Below are 18,203 nucleotides of genomic sequence, written 5' to 3' on the forward strand. Positions count from 1 at the left end.
AATCTTAATGCCAATCCACATCGATCCATCCCAGTATACTCATAAGCAATAATTTACGGGTATTCCCCGTTTTATAAAAACGATTCGCATAACTAACATACATATGCATGCATGTAGAAAAGAAAATAACGTTTTAAATGCATTTTAAATTTGTTCACGTTATAGGGCTTTCTCACCGTGTTCACGCTACCGAGTATTCAGTGTAAAAAAAATTATGTTCATGTTAGCCGGTGTTCACACAAGGCGGTGTTTTTGTTACCGCGAGTCTACTGTATCGGTCTGTGACACCGTGCGCGAGTATAGGTGTTACAAAAATTGGCGCGAGTATAGGAAGGTTAAGAGCATCTATTCTTAAATTAAAAAACGTTCTCTTTATTCCAAATTCTTCTTTAAGTTTACTCACAATATCATCCCAGGTAGGATTAACTAATGTCTCCACTGCTCTTAATGCGTTTCCCTGTAAACGGTTTCTAAGCACTCTTTGCAAAGTACCTACGTGCTCAATTGGAGTCAATTGGAGAACGGTTGAGACGTTGCGAAAATAATTACTAAGTGAGTACTCACTACTTCCAGTAAATGGCGGTAGGCTCCTCCCTTCTCGTAAACATTCAGCTAGTGTCAACGCCATTGTTTTGTTTTTGTCAAAACGGTTCTGTTTCCGCTACAGTTTGTGCAAACTGCTCTTGTGTTGTTGTTGTTGTAGATTCTCTCGCTTTGCTGATGTTGAAAAATTTACAATGCAAACGATGATTATGTATTTTTTTTTTTTTTGTTGTCTCTAAATATGAAATGATTCTTTTCTTTATATTAAATATGGTATTGCTCTATTCTCCTTTTTTTTCAGATGAAAGTCACTTATTTTCGTGAGAACATATGTGGTTTTGTTGTTGTAATATACGAGTATTGTTCTGGTTGCATTGACTTTACAATTTTTATTACTTTTATATGCAAACCACGTTTGTAATTCTAACACTATTTTTTTGGAGTTTTTCTTTTTTTTCGATAAATGTTTATTCCACAATATATATGTGTGGTCAAATTTAAGAAAAAAATCAAACCACAAACGCAAAGTACTTATATTAGTAGCATTAAGTTTTGAAGTATACTTTTCATTTATTAATTTAATAAATCACAAAAAGTTATTAATTTGGGCAGGATTCCGAGGGGCAGGATTCCGAGGGGTAAAAAAAACCGAATTTCCGTATAAATGGGGTACGTACGGATAGGGGGGCTTCTCCAGAGGAGGAATATCCAAAAATTATGTAAAAATAGCTAATATTTTTAAAAATATTCACCTCCAAAAATTTGCACTAAGAACACATGGTATTTCTACATGTTTCACAGAATATTTTCACGTTTTTCACTCACTATATTTAAATATACACTCTTAACATTGAAATAAGTTCACTTTTCACTTTTATTTTGTAATTTTTCAGCCAAATTTAGTAATTTAAAATCACTTACCAAATTTATGGCTGAAAAGCTTAGAGTGTTTATATTTACGAGGAAAACCAGCATTGCCACACCTTAAAAACCAAATATGAAGGATTTTTTTAGCGTACTTTCGAGTGATTCCTTTTTCTTTATTAACTATAAAAAAACTATAAAGAAGATTTTTCGAGCTAAAATTGAATATGTGAATACATACATACATATATGAATAATATGTGATTTATATTTAATAAACACATATAAGTAAAATCGTGTGATAATATTATACTATACATATGATTGTAATATAACATTTTTATATACATATTACAATTTTATACTATAATAAAATCATCAGCGAATACCCGGGGTGACCGAAGTACTTTCGCGTAGTACTCCTTTCTGCGTTGGCGGCCTTCAGCCGCGCTCTAAAAAAATAATCCTGGCCGAGCGAATACCCGGGGTGACTGAAGTACTTTCGCGTAGTACTCCTTTCTGCGTTGGCGGCCTTCAGCCGCGCTCTAAAAAAATAATCCTGGCCGAGTGAATACCCGGGGTGACTGAAGTACTTTCGCGTAGTACTCCTTTCTGTGTTGGCGGCCTTCGGCCGCGCTCTAAGAAAATAACCCTGGCCGAGCGAATACCCGGGGTGACTGAAGTACTTTCGCGTAGTACTCCTTTCTGCGTTGGCGGCCTTCAGCCGCGCTCTAAAAAAATAATCCTGGCCGAGCGAATACCCGGGGTGACTGAAGTACTTTCGCGTAGTACTCCTTTCTGCGTTGGCGGCCTTCAGCCGCGCTCTAAAAAAATAACCCTGGCCGAGCGAATACCCGGGGTGACTGAAGTACTTTCGCGTAGTACTCCTTTCTGTGTTGGCGGCCTTCGGCCGCGCTCTAAGAAAATAACCCTGGGCGAGCGAAAACCCGGGGTGACTGAAGCACTTTCGCGTAGTGTTGCGTTGAAAATAAAAAAAATATATTGGCTTTTCGGTATAAAGAGGTTATAATTTATGGTTATCATGCACTCAAAATTTAAGTTTTCGTTATAAAATGGTTAATTTTGGTTATTATATCTATCAGCGATTTCCATTTATTTTTGATGATACATTGGTTTGTATTTTAGGTGACAATATATATATTATTATATAGTTTAGTGTTAAATTTTCGTATCCAAACCGAACATTTTGCGTGCAAAGCAAATTAAGGCACAATTCCGATTTCTTTGGCGCCGCGATTTGAAGGTACCGTTGGAAAGAGGAAGTCCTCCTGATTAAAAAACATATAAGGTTATAGGGTCCGCAAACGCTTAGTTTTGGCCTTAAAGTTCAAAAATTCGCAAAATTGGACCATTTCAAGGAGTTATTTCACCACTTTAAACACACTTTTTTCTCATTTTTCACATCAAATTAATTAAATTGCACTATAATCTTTTATTCAAATAAGTAATATTATATACATGTATTAATATTATATGTATATACATATGTGTAAATAATATTATATAATAATATTACGTAATAAAGTGTGAAGTATACAGTACAGTACGAAAACTCTAATTTTATTTCAATATATCAAAAAATATAACCACTTCATACCCAAAACTCATATTTTAAATATAATAATATATATATCGTCGACTAAAATACAAACCAATGTATCATCAAAAATAAATGGAAATCGCTGACAGATATAATAATCAAAATTTATCCATTTTATAACGAAAACTTAAATTTTTTTTCAATATTGGATATAAAGTGGTTATATTTTTTGGTTGTTATGCACTCATTGAAATAAAATTTGAGTTTTGGATATAAAGTAGTTATATTTTTTGGTTATTATGCACATAGTTTATTTGTCGATTTTCAAGTCAAGAAATGTTTCAAAGAAAATATTCATTATTCCTCTGAGTTATGAGTACAGTGAGTACCGCTTAAGTAGTACTTCGCTTAAATGAAAATCATCCCTCTTAACTCCCTACATCTTGCTGCTTCTCACGGTTTATTTTTTATGAAATACATAGAAATTATTGTTTTAAGTACCACTCGCTTAAGTATTCGCACACGCTTATGTGCCATATTATATTTTTAGTTTTACATACAAACCACAAGAATCTGTATCTTTGATTATGGCACATAACTGGGATTGACTGTATTTGTCAAGAAATGTAAAAAATACTTTTAAGCGGCTTGCAAAAGTGTGCGTCGATATGTATGCCACTCATACAAACACATACATATCTACGCTGGTTTCTATGCGAAGCTGTTTCAGCGGCAAGGGAAGCAGTGTCAATTGGCGATCGGCACAGCTCGGATTTTCTAGCAACAACACAATGTTGTGCCGCTTTGTCGCCGCGTCGGTCCTTCGACACATTGACTCTTTGACACGAAAGCAAAAAATGTGAGCTTCGCCATTGGTTGTCCGTATCAACGGAAATTTCGCATGAAGCTCGCCATTGGTTGTCCGTATCAACGGAAATTTCGCATGAAGCATTGAGTGTTCATATTTACATATATATGTTGCATGTAGACAAATTTACAAACATTATGCGTATGGTTCTTTTATATTTGTTTACAAGTTAACACAAGCAGTGTTACAAGTGTTACAAACACACGCACTTTATTTCACCAATGTTAATAACCCTTAGCCAACATCCGGCACGAGCTTTTTGTTAATTTGCTTAAGAATCAAAAATATTAAACTTTTTATTTAATTGTGCCAATTCAGATTCTATGTAATTTGCTAGTGCAATTGTTACAATACAGATCGCACGTAATTCACTAATGCAATAATGTTGACACAGCTGTTTGAGCGATTTCCGATCAGTACGTAAATTCAATAACCTCTTCTCAGAATTTAGCCAGCAAACTTTCAGGTGCGTTAGCATAAATTTAGCATATAAAAGAACTAGCTATTAAGATGTAAGTCAGTTGTGAATTGACTCGGAAAAAAGATGGACATACTGTCCAATTAAAATAAAATACAAAATAAAAAAAATAAATAATTTTTCAATAAATAATTTTTTTTATATGTTTTCGCCCTAGAAAACATAACTGGCGCCCGAGCAGATTACAAACGAGCGTAAAGCTGTTTGTACGTAAAAACCACATAAACTGTAAAAAAGGATACAAAGGAGCGTAAAGCCGTCTGTATCACGCGCCGCGTAAAAATATCAAAAATCACGTAAAGTGTAAGAAAGGATACAAAGAAGCGTAAAGCCATCTGTATCACGCGCCGTGTAAAAGTATTAAAAAAAAAAAAAAAGCTTCTTCGCTAAATATAATCATTAGCAACCGCGGCTCTAAAAACTTTTAATTCGACAAAGGCCCCTTAGTAACCTCGGTAAAAAGGAGGTACTACGTACCAGCCTACGCGATAGAAACTCATGCTGCCTAACGAGCAACATCCAGAGGAAGACATCACTAGCCCCATATCCTCGTTCACGCCAATCCCGGAAGAAGACGCAAAAGGACAAATATACGGAGAAGACGAAGACACCGCCGATTTCCAGGAGACCATCAGGGAACTAAAATACAGACAACTCTACAAAACAGAAAATACATCAAGAACGTAAGCTTAAGTATTTTAAGTATTTTTATAAGAGAGAGTCCTAGGGATAGATAAAGAAAACCATGTCTAATCCTAACAACCTAATCCGTCCCTCTTCCCTTGCACCGGCTGCATCTGCAGCACCGGCGGCTCCAAATGCACCACAAAACAACCAATTAAGTATGGACGACTTAACTGCCCTAATATCGAATATAGCTTCAGACATTCTTAAGCGACAAGGACCACTAGTAGTTGAAGCAACACTGAATCCTAACAGTAGCCTATCTTCCGCAGTAGATCAGACAATTGAAGAAAGGCATCTAACAAATCTTGGGGATTTAGATAGAATACCCGACGTAGTAAAATATTTAAAAGAATTTTCCGGTTGTCCAGGTGAATTTAACTCTTGGAAAAAGAGTGTAGACCGCATTCTCAATATCTATGAGAACCAAAAAGGAACACCAAAATATTACGGTATACTTAGTGTAGTCAGAAATAAAATAGTAGGGAATGCTGATCTGGCATTAGAATCATACAACACGCCTCTTGACTGGTCAGCTATATCTAAGTGCTTAACTATGCATTATGCAGACAAACGCGATCTTTCCACTTTGGAATATCAAATGACAACCTTAATACAGGGTAACAAGACAATTTCTGAGTTTTATGAGCAAGTTTACAAACACCTTTCATTAATTTTGGACAAATTAGGATGCCTTGAAATGGGTAATGAATCCCTACGCATGATGACCCAGTCCTATAGAGATAAGGCATTAGATACCTTCATTAGAGGACTAAACGGAGACCTACCAAGACTGTTAGGCATAAAGGAACCTCGTGACCTACCACAAGCCCTTCATCTATGCTTAAGATTAGGTAACCAGAACTTTCGCACAAACCATGCAAACCACGCCAAACAGATGTACCACAATAATCGATTCTCTCCTAAAAATTATCCATCTCAAGGTCAACGCCAAATTTTTTACCCTCAATTGGCACATGTGCCACAACCACAGCAATTAGACAAGCAGGGTAGACAACAGATGCATTTCCAAAATACAAATGCTCCTCCTAGACCACCAAAACCCCAACCAAAACCTGAACCAATGGATATTGACCAAAGTATCCACTCAAGGCGAATTAATTATATGAATAGATCACCTCAAAATCACTTTCAAGGCAAGAGACCTCCTTCGCCCAATAATTTCCAACATAACAAACATCAGAGAACCTTCCACATTGATACAATGGAAGAAGAAAATGAAAAAATTGAATATGGAGAGCCTAGCGATATCCATTTTTTAGCATGATTAGCTCTTCTCTTCCTTATTTCGAAGTGAAGACGGAGAGCGGTAATATTTTAAAGTTTCTGGTAGATACTGGATCAAGTAAAAATTATGTTAAACCTGAATTAATTGTAAAAAGAATACAAAATGAAAACCCATTTTTTGCAAGATCAATAATCGGTGATGTAAAGATTAGTGAGCATACTTACGTACAACTCTTTAATATCCCAAATAAAATAAGACTTTACCTAATGCCGTCCTTGAAGACTTTTGATGGAATATTAGGAAATGACACCCTAAAAGCACTTAATGCAATAATCTATACCAATAATAACTATATGAAGCTAGGAAACGGTTTCACTGTTTACCTTAAGCAGCTTCCTTCGCCAAGCGTAAATACAATAGACATTAAAATGCAAAACCTATCCTCCGAACAAAGTAAAGAAATGGAAAAGATTGTAAGTGTTAATTCAAAATTGTTCTCGGAACCAGACGAAAAACTTACTTACACAACAAAGGTCGTGGGACAGATCAGAACGACGACTGACTCTCCCGTTTACACACGATTCTATCCTTACCCCGCATCCCTTAGGAGCGAGGTAGAGTCACAAGTAAAAAAACTTTTAAACGATGGTATCATAAGGCCATCCAGATCACCATACAATTCACCAGTATGGATCGTACCAAAAAAGGCAGATTCAGCCGGTAACAAACAATACCGTATGGTAATTGACTATAGGAAACTAAATGCTGTCACAACCGCAGACAGATATCCTATACCCGAGATATCAGAAGTAATATCTCAGCTCGGAAATAGCAATTTCTTTTCCGTTCTTGATTTAAAAAGTGGTTTTCACCAAATTCCACTAAAAAAATCTGACATCGAAAAAACCGCGTTCTCTATTAACAACGGTAAATACGAATTTACAAGGTTACCATTTGGATTAAAAAATGCCCCATCTATCTTCCAACGAGCATTGGATGATATACTCCGGGAGCACATTGGAAAATGTTGTTATGTTTATATCGATGACATTATTATTTTCAGCAAAACTGAAGAAGAACACTTTAACCACATAAAAAGAATATTCAAAACTCTGGAAGAAGCCAATATGAAGGTTCAATTAGACAAATGTAATTTTTTTAAAAAAGAAGTAGAATTTCTCGGCTTCGTTATCACCCCGGATGGTGTAAAAACAAATCCAATAAAAGTAGATGCAATTGCCAAATTTCCACAACCAGCAACCCTAAAGGAACTCCGAAGCTTCCTGGGAATGTCTGGATACTATCGCAAATTTATAAAAGACTATGCAAAATTAGCTAAACCCTTGACATCACTCTTAAGAGGGGAAGAAGGGAGAATTTCCAAAAATAAATCTCAACATGTGAAAATCACTTTGAATAAAGAAGCAGTTCAAGCCTTTAACAATATAAAAAATTCACTTATTTCTAGAGATGTTGTACTAGCATACCCTGATTACAGTAAGAAATTCGAGTTAGTAACAGACGCCTCCAACTATGCTATTGGAGCCGTCCTATCTCAAGATTCGAAACCTTTAGCGTTCATCTCCAGAACACTAAATAAAACTGAAGAGCATTATGCAGCTAACGAGAAAGAGATGTTAGCCATAATATGGGCTCTAAACACATTTCGAAACTATCTATACGGATCAGCTAAGGTACAAATTTTTACTGACCACCAGCCGCTTACATATGCGCTGAGTAACAAAAACAGTAATACAAAAATGAAAAGATGGAAAGCAGCTTTAGAAGAATATTCCTATGAATTGTTTTATAAACCAGGCAAACAGAATGTCGTTGCCGATGCATTGTCAAGAATACCAATAAAAGAGTCTAAAGTCAATACCTTGTCGATAGCAACAAACTCGGACGAGAGCTCGTCACATAATTTAATATACAGCATCGAAGTACCTATTAATGTCTTCAAAAATCAAATTTTTCTGAAGCAAGATGAAGTCTCTAGTTATCAATTCAAAATAATATTTCCCACATACCATCGTCATATTGTAACAGAACCAGACTACTCCCAACAAACTTTAATTTCGATTCTCAAAAGATATCTCAACCCGTCGGTGATAAATTGCATAAAAACTAACGAACCTGTAATGAGCAAGATTCAGCAACTGTATCCCTTACATTTTAGTAAATATCGGATCAGGTTCACACAAGTAGAAGTTAAAGATATAACTAGTGAACAAGAACAAGAAGAACTCATAATTAAAACACACAATCGTGCTCATAGAAATAGCAAGGAGAACAGGACACAAATTTTAGAAAAATATTATTTTCCCGGAATGGCAAATAAAATCAAGAAAATTATAAAGCTATGTACTACATGTAAAGAAAATAAATACGATCGTCATCCGTCAAAGCCCGAAATACAGGCTACACCTATTCCAGAATTTCCAGGTCAGATCGTTCACATAGACATATTCCTAACCAACAAGCAATTAGTTCTCACCGCTGTAGATAAATTTTCAAAATACGCTATTGCAAAAATGATACAATCAAAAGCAGCAGAAGACATTAGGCAACCATTAAGAGACATTCTTTTCTCTTTTGTGCCACAAACCATAGTAATGGACAATGAGAAATCCTTTAACTCCGAATCAATAAATTTTATGATAGAAAATGAATTTGGGATAGAAATATATAGAACTCCTCCATATACAAGCTGTTCAAACGGACAAGTAGAACGTTTTCATTCCACGCTTCAAGAAATAATGCGTTGTCTACAAGTAGAAAAAACTCATAGATCATTTCAGGAACTTTTAGAAAAATCTGTTAAGGAATATAACTATTCAGTTCATTCCACCACTGGAAAAAAACCAATAGAAACTTTCTTTGGAAGAAGAGTTAGTTCCGATCCAAAATTATTACTTGCTGATAGGCAAGAGACAATAAAGAAACTTCAGGATAAACAAATCGCTGACCTATGCTACCACAATAAAAATCGTTCACAACCAAAGCAATATTTAAAAGGAGACATAATATTCGTAAAAATTAATCGTAGATTAGGCAATAAATTATCACCTAGGTATAGAAAAGAGATTGTAGCACAAAACTATAACTCAACAATCAAAACAGAATCTGCAAAAATAGTTCATAAGAATGATATTAAGCAGTAAACGATAAATACACGTTTTCTTATTTTTGTTTTCCCCAAGGATCATGGAAAAAATAGCATTTTATTTGTTACTGACAACGACGATTATGGCTCAACAAATTGACATTCAAGACTTGACCAATAATAACGGGTATATTCCCATCAAGACGGACGAATTAAGGGTAATCGACCATTACGACAAGATCCTTCACTTCGTCAATCTGACAGCATACGACGAAACGACTTTTTTAATTTCACGTAACATCGAAGCATTAACAGCAATAACTTTCGAAGACAAACAATTATTGGATACTTTACATAAAAACTTCATTTTACTAAGAGCTAAAATAGATAATTTGCACCCACATCTTAAGACGAAACGAGGCTTAGTAAACATATTAGGTAAAGGACTGAGATTTATAGCAGGCACTATGGACAGTGAGGACGAAGAACAGGTCAATGACGCCCTTAGTAAAATTCACCAAAATAACCAAATTATGGAAAACAACATAGGTAATCTAACTTACTTTAACAACATCTTAGCAAATCAAATTAGTAACATTACGAGTCACATAAATGAGCAGCAGACCCTTATTCAGGACTACATAAATTTATTTCAAGAAAACACACAGAATAAGATAAAAACATTAGAAGACGAAGTACAATTTATAGAACAGGTGTACCGAATAGACAATGACATATCTCTTTTGCGAGATCACATTAACGATATTGGACAAATAATTTTTTCAAGTAAGCTCGGTATAATCCCTTCGGACGTTTTAACAAAAACAGAACTAGACATAATAACTGACTTTGACAGCTACACAAATATAAAGATAGCAGTCGGCACGCAAGATCAAAACATTATAATAATCCTCCAAATTCCCCAATATTCTCCTAATATCCTTTCAAGAATAATTTTCGAACCTATTCCTAATATGAACAATAAATCTATAAAATTAAGCACTTACGAATATTTTACGGACTCGAACAACAATGTATATGACATAAATATCAAAAATAATCTTAAGAAAAACCTAAAAAGAAATTCTGATATATGTATATCGAAAATACTGAACTTTGAAGAAGCATACTGCGCTATGCAAACGTTAACAAACACTGATATAATCGAAATATTACCTGGTATATTAATTTTCAAAAATTTTTTCTCTAAATTATCTCATAATTGTAATAAAGTAGATTTAAAAATAAAAGGAACATTCCTACTTAAATTTGAAAATTGTGAAATCTTTGCTAAAAACAAAACATACTCAAACGTTAAAATAAAAATATACGACAAAATTATATTGCCAAACCTAATCACAAAAATTAGAGAAAATACGAATATAACAACTACGGAATTAAAACTAAAGAATCTGCACCTAAAGCAACTAAAACATGATGATTATATTAAGATATTATTAAACGAAAATAGAAGCACTCATGTAATTAGTTTGAGCACAGACATAGCACTTGCAATTTTTATTATTATTGTAGCAATTATTCTTATTTGTATTTTTAAATATAAGCAAAAATTTTATGTTACATCTGAAACGCTAAAAACCAATGAAAGTGAGCTAAATGGTCCATTCCTACAAATTAAAAATTCAGCACCCTAGTAATAATACCGATTGAGGACAATCGATTTAAGAGGGGAAGAGTTAACACAAGCAGTGTTACAAGTGTTACAAACACACGCACTTTATTTCACCAATGTTAATAACCCTTAGCCAACATCCGGCACGAGCTTTTTGTTAATTTGCTTAAGAATCAAAAATATTAAACTTTTTATTTAATTGTGCCAATTCAGATTCTATGTAATTTGCTAGTGCAATTGTTACAATACAGATCGCACGTAATTCACTAATGCAATAGTGTTGACACAGCTGTTTGAGCGATTTCCGATCAGTACGTAAATTCAATAACCTCTTCTCAGAATTTAGCCAGCAAACTTTCAGGTGCGTTAGCATAAATTTAGCATATAAAAGAACTAGCTATTAAGATGTAAGTCAGTTGTGAATTGACTCGGAAAAAAGATGGACATACTGTCCAATTAAAATAAAATACAAAATAAAAAAAATAAATAATTTTTTTTATATGTTTTCGCCCTAGAAAACATAACTTACATGCACACAGAGCCGTAACTAGGGCATGGCGAAGGTGGCACCCGCCACGGGCGCAACAGTCGCAGAGGCGCAACGTAGGTTGAGCCTACATACGCCTGACGAAATATCGGTTGCTGAGCGTCCGAAAGAGCTACCGTCTGAAACTGGCGCGTCTCCCACGGCGGGCGAAACAAGAGACACGGGCGCGAACGGACCGAAAAAACTGCAGCGCCAGAGCCAGTGCAGTGGGCAGCAATGCGGCAGTACCACACGTGCCAGTGCGAATGTAATCGTCGCGAGGCGCGCACAAAGCAAGGGCACCCGTGGACGTGCTATTCCAGAAATCGGGGGCGCCACGCTATTAGTGCGAGTCTGTCAGTCCTGTTTCTGTGCCCACTGCCGGCCGTGCCGTGTGTTGTGCTATAGGCCAGTCAACCACAATCTATGTTCATCTGTGATCCAGGTGACAAAACGCATGCTTTTTTCAATAACATATGATGCAATGATGTAAAATTGTGCAAATTGTAGATTTTGTTTTCCATAGACAATAAGAACTATCGGAAGGTGCTTTCTGATTTTCGGTATAACTTCCGGTTTAGCCGGAAATACTATCAATTTTTGTCTTTCAAACGACAAATACATACATGTTTTTTCTTCAGTTTTGGAATAAACATTCATTCCCCTCTAGAATAATATACAATGTGCATAAATTCCAAGAAAATAGTATTTGTAAATTGTATCCTAATCTAGCAATATCAACTACACATCAAGGTTCCTATTTATAATATCCATGGAAACTTGCCATTAGTCGTTTTACGTTATTGTATAGGATAATTAGTTCCTATTCCAAAATCAAGGAAAAAATATGTAGGTGCCATTTGAAAAACAAAAATTGGTAGTATTTCCGGTCAAAGCGCAACTCACTCAGGTCGAGCACAGATGACTAGTGACGGAGAGATTGCAAAATGTTAATGCAATTCTTTAGAAACACTGGGTTGATTCCTAATATACAGTATGTTCTTCCGGCTCGGCTCGGAGCCGCTCGACTCATAGCCGAGCGAACGTGAGTGGAAAGTGCGCGGCGCGCGATTGATCTCCGCTCCCCACACTTGCGTATTCCACAAGCCGCATGGTGTAATGGCAAAGCGCTTGCTTACGGATCCAGAGGTCATGGATTCGAACCCTACCCCTCGCATTCTTTCTACTTTTTTCCTTGATTTATGATTTTTTACTTGTTTCACTGCCTTTTTTCTAGTTCTATTTTTCATTTTACTCTAGATCTCAAGATTGAATTTCTAGTCTGATAAGTATTGCAGTGGATTCATCACCATACCATATTAGTACTGCCAGGAAACATTTGGATACTTAACGGAAGAAAATTGCGAGTGAGTATACCTACTGTAACTATTAAAACATACATAGCTATTAAAATTTTCCCAACTGTATTTTGAACAATTTTTTTTTATAAATATTTACTTTTTTATAGAGAAGCCACCAAAGAAGAAATTGTCGGGTGCTCAATTCAAGCAGATTCGCGAAGAGAAAAAGGCTGCAGCAGTAAAAAATAGTGGTAATATCCAGCAATTCTTCACGAGGGAATTACCATCAACGCAGACTGCACAATCGCAATCAGAAGACGAAAATGATGAATTGAATAGAGAACAAAACATGGAAGTGGAATGCAACGATACGCTTTCTGAGACGGATTCCTCAAATCAGCACAGAGTGGGACAGGAAGAAGATTCGATTGAAATCAATTTCAATAATCCCAAAACATGGAAAATTGATAAAAATTCCATCAAATTATATATCGAACAGGGTCCTATCAATGGTGACGATATTTCCGTGTACCCAGTTACAAATAATAGACGTTTTGAGAAAAAATGGTTTACTCGAACTATGACAAATGGTGAGAAATTTCACAGGAAGTGGTTGATCTACTGTGAACAGCTTGACTCTCTGTTTTGTTTTTCGTGTATCCTCTTCAACGATGACAGGAGCAGCATTTGGTTGAACGGCTTCAACGACTGGCAACATCTCAATCCCTATTTACGGAGTCACGAAAACTCGACGTTTCATACATCCAATTATATAAAAATGAAAACATTTGAGAAGAAGTTGAAATGTGGCGGTTTCATCGATGACCATCTTCTCAAAGAATTTGATAAGGAAAGAGCAAAGTGGCGACATATTTTAAAAGTGATACTCGATGCAATTTTCCACTGCGTCAAAAACAACGACGCCCTTAGAGGTAGCCACTATGATGCCACAATAAAAAAACATATCGAGACATACAATAAAGGCACAATCTCATATTTTTCACCGGCGATTCAAAACGAATTGATCAATTTGGCTGCCCAGCAAGTGCAATCACATACTATAATTAGCGACATAAAAGCAGCTAAATATTTCTCAATCCTCTTCGATTGTGCGACCGACATTTCCCACAAAGAACAGATGGTTCAAATAATTCGGTACGTTAAAATCGAAAACAAGAAATGTACAATTGAAGAAAGCTTCATCACGTTTATTAACACCGAAGAAAAAACCGGTGAAGGTCTTTCGGGAGAAATTCTTGATAAATTAAGAAAAGATGGGCTAGACATTGCAAATGTACGAGGACAGTCTTATGACAACGGAGCTAATATGGCAGGCAAATATAAAGGTGTGCAGTCGAGAATATTAGCTTTGAACGTGAATGCTCGGTTTATTCCATGTACTACTCATAGCCTAAATTTGATTGGGGTCAATGCTGCCAACGTGATACCGCAAATGCAAACTTTTTTTGGTATCATCCAACAAACGTACAATTTTTTTGTTGGATCGGCAACTCGTTGGAAATTTTTGCAAGCAGAACTAAAAATAACGTTGAAAGGAACCTGCGACACGCGGTGGTCGTCAAAGGTAATGCCGTGCATGCCCTGAACTCTCAACTGCCTACTGTTGTGGAAATACTAAAAAAAATGACAGAAGGTGATCATCAGACAGGCGATACAATAGTACAAGCCAAGTCTCTTCTCAAGTCGATACAAACCTTCGAATTCATAGTACTACTGAAGTTTTGGGATTCGCTTCTATCGCAAATCAATCGTGTCAACCTCGCACTGCAAGACAAAAAACTCGATATTGCTCGTGTCGTAAAAATGATAAAAGGATTGCTGTCACAATTAACAGCTGAACAATTGTGACAGCTGAACAATTGCAAGTAACACCAGATTTCCAAGATACTCGAAAACGACCAAAGAAAATGATGCCGGGAGAAAAAGCGAAAGATGAATCTCCATCTATAAGTGCCCAAACTCATTTCAAAGCAGGATTGATCCAAGTTCTTGATCTTAAGATTGCCCAAATGAATACCCGGTTCATCGCTTTAAACGAAGTTGCCGAAGATTTCGCATTTTTGAGCGGTCAAGCAATTGTGAACACCAGTGTTACTGAACTCACCAAAATAGCGGCAGATCTCGCTATCAAATATCCTGATGACTTGGATCCGCATGAATTTTCATCAGAAATTGAGAGTTTCAAATTTCAAGCAACGACGCTGATGAGTGAAGCCACAGACATGAACCATTTGAATGTATTAGAAAAAATATTCGATCTGTCGCTCGAGGATGTATATCCGAACATAACAACAGCACTGAGAATATTCTTATGCCTGCCTGTTACGACGGCTACTTGCGAGCGTTCTTTTAGTAAGCTAAAACTCATCAAATCTTATCTTCGTTCCTCTTTAGGCCAGGAACGGTTGAAGAATATCTCTATTTTGTCGATTGAGAAGGATACTACAACACGTCTCAATTTCGATAAAATAATCGATTTATTTGCAGAGGCGAAATCCAGAAAAGTATTATTCTGAACGATATAAGCGATCCTTGTATAAATTATTATTGAAAATAAGATGTACGTTCTTTCACTTGTAAATATATGATTTTTGATTTGGACAACATCGGTTTCTATTATACTATATGGTAAGGGCGCAAGCAAGGTTGTTGCCACAGGCGCTGAAGCAGCTAGTTCCGGCTCTGCATGCACACATAATTACATACATATATGTGGGCAAATGTGCGACCGCTGGGTCTTTTAACATGATATCGAAACGATTAATGACCAAAGCAAATATATACATATTTGTATATATAAATACTTATATGTCGTATCAAACTTAATACATATATAAAATGCATATTTAGGTAGTAATACAAATCTTATTAAGTTATATACATATTTGCAAAGTTTTTATGGAATTCATCATAAAATAGGTAAATTTTAACATAACTATGTACATACTTATGTATGTACTTAGTATATGCTTTGATACCAAATATATACGGATCATATATAAATTATATGCCGAGTCGGTTGCGCTTAGGAAATAAACGAATCTGTAGGCATAAATTTGTTTACATTGGAATTAGCATTATTTTTCTCATTTAACAGTGAAAATGCTCAATTCTGCTATATTCGTGGTGAAACACGCTTATAATTTGTCTGTGCTGAAACTCTCCCATCTCGACAGAGTTAGCCAAAAACATTTTTACGATCTCCGCGCCGTGAACCTTTTCTATGATAAACGTTCTCTGGCTCATCGTTCCATCGAATGCGATATTCGCCGTGGCCAACGCGCAAAGGACTATAAATCTTTCGCAGAACTTTTCTGTCGAAAACTCGCAATGTCGACTCATCCGTTGTTGACATTGTCCAAGCCTCTGCATCATATAGAAGGACAGGAATTATGAGCGACTTATAGAGTTTGATTTTTGTTTGTCAATATTTCGTCTTGCCCTCGTTCACTGCCAGACCCATTTGTTTTGCTTCCTTGTCCAGAAAGCAGAATTAACGGCGCCGGTGTTGAGGCCGATGATATCAATATCAGCAGGTTGAAAAAGTAGCACGATAGGGAATCGCCTTGTCTGAAACCTCGTTCGGGATCGAATGGCTCGGAGAGGTCCTTCCCGATTCTGACGGAGCTCTCGGTGTTGCTCAACGTCAGTTTACACAGCCGTATTAGTTTTGCGGGGATACCAAATTTAGACATCGCGGCATAAAGGCAGCTACTTTTCGTGCTGCCAAGCAGCTTTGAAATCGACGAAGAGATGGTGTCACGGGTCTTTTCCAAGATTTGGCGCGTGGTGAATATCTGGTCGGTTGTTGATTTGCCAGGTCTAAAGCCACACTGATAAGGTCCAATCAGTTTGTTGACGGTGGGCTTTAATCTTTCACACAATACGCTCGATAGAACCTTATATGCGATGTTGAGGATGCTAATCCCACGGTAGTTGGCGCAGATTGTGGAGTCTCCGTTTTTATGGATTGGGCATAGCACACTTAAATTTCAATCGTTGGGCATGCATTCGTCCGACAATATTTTACAATCATCCTTATCAGTTCTTCGCCGCCGTGTTTGAATAGCTCAGCCGGCAATCCGTTGGCCCCTGCCGTTTGTTGTTCCTCAGGCGGGCAATTTTGTTCCCTCCATAATTTAAGTATGCTCTGGGCATCGGTGACTAGATCACCTTTGGAGATTCTACAAGAGTCAGCCTGTTTTCTCTCCGCTGCGACACGGCACTCCTCGTCGTACCAGCTGTTCTTTTGAACTTTCCGGAAACCAATGGTTTCTGTTGCAGCTGTACGTAAGGAGTTTGAAATGCCGTCCCACAGTTCCCTTATACCGCGTTGTTGACGAGTGCTCTCAGAGAGCGGGAGTGCAAGCCGAGTAGAAAATCGTTCGACTGTCTGTTGTGATTGCAGCTTCTCGACGTCGAACATTCCTTGTGTTTGTTTGCATGCATTTTTTGCTGCACAGAGGCGGGTGCGAATCTTGGCTGCAACAAGATAGTGGTCCGAGTCGATGTTAGGGCCTCGGAGCGCACGCACATCTAAAACACTGGAAACGTGTCTTCCGTCTATCACAACATGATCGATCTGGTTGGTGACTTTTCGATCCGGAGACAGACAGTCTTCCTTTGCTGGAATCTAATACTACAGATAACCAATTTTCGGGCCCCGGCGAAGTCGATCAGCTTCAACCCATTTCGGAATGTTGCCTCGTGGAGGTTGAATTTACCGACCGTAGTGCCAAAGATACCTTCTTTGCCCACACTGGTGTTAAAGTCGCCAAGCACGATTTTGACATCGTGGCGGGGTCACATCGTCCTTCTCTTCCGTCGGAGCGTGGGCGCAAATCAGCGATATGTTGAAGAACCTCGTTTTGATTCGGATTGTGGCTAGACCTTCATTCACCGCAGTGAATGATAGTACTCGGCGACGGGGTCTCTCTCCCACCATGAATCCCACACCAAACTTGCGCTCCTTTATATGGCCAATGTAGTAAATGCCACAAGGACCTACTCGTCTCTGTCCTTGTCCCGTCCACGCATTTCTTGGACGGCGGTTATGTCAGCCTTTATCTTTACGAGGACATCTACCATCCGGATAGCGGCACCTTCCCAATTAAGGGCCGAACATTCCAGGTGCATGCCCTCAATTCGTAGTTCTTATTTCGTTTGCTATGGTCGTCATCAAAAGAGGGGTCTCTCATCCGAGGCTGTTGTTGCTTTTTGATTGGAGTGTTTGTTTTACGTGGCGGGTCCCAAACCCAACGCACAACCCTACGCAGGGATTGTTTCGCCTTCTCATTTTAGCTCGCCTTCAAACGTATGTTCTTAGGCTACCCAGAGGATACTTGCTTGAGTCATGTGTAAAAGAATCG

General features: G+C 37.2%; 1 protein-coding gene across 8 annotated transcripts in view; it reads right to left on the reverse strand.

The window, feature by feature from the left end:
* Positions 1 to 18,203, reverse strand: part of LOC105222100 (electroneutral sodium bicarbonate exchanger 1) — a 762,556-nt gene that overhangs the window by 62,736 nt on the left and 681,617 nt on the right. The gene's annotated exons all lie outside the window — the stretch shown is intronic.

The sequence above is a fragment of the Bactrocera dorsalis genome, chromosome 1, assembly GCF_023373825.1.
Source record: "Bactrocera dorsalis isolate Fly_Bdor chromosome 1, ASM2337382v1, whole genome shotgun sequence".
In the NCBI taxonomy this organism is placed as follows: domain Eukaryota; kingdom Metazoa; phylum Arthropoda; class Insecta; order Diptera; family Tephritidae; genus Bactrocera; species Bactrocera dorsalis.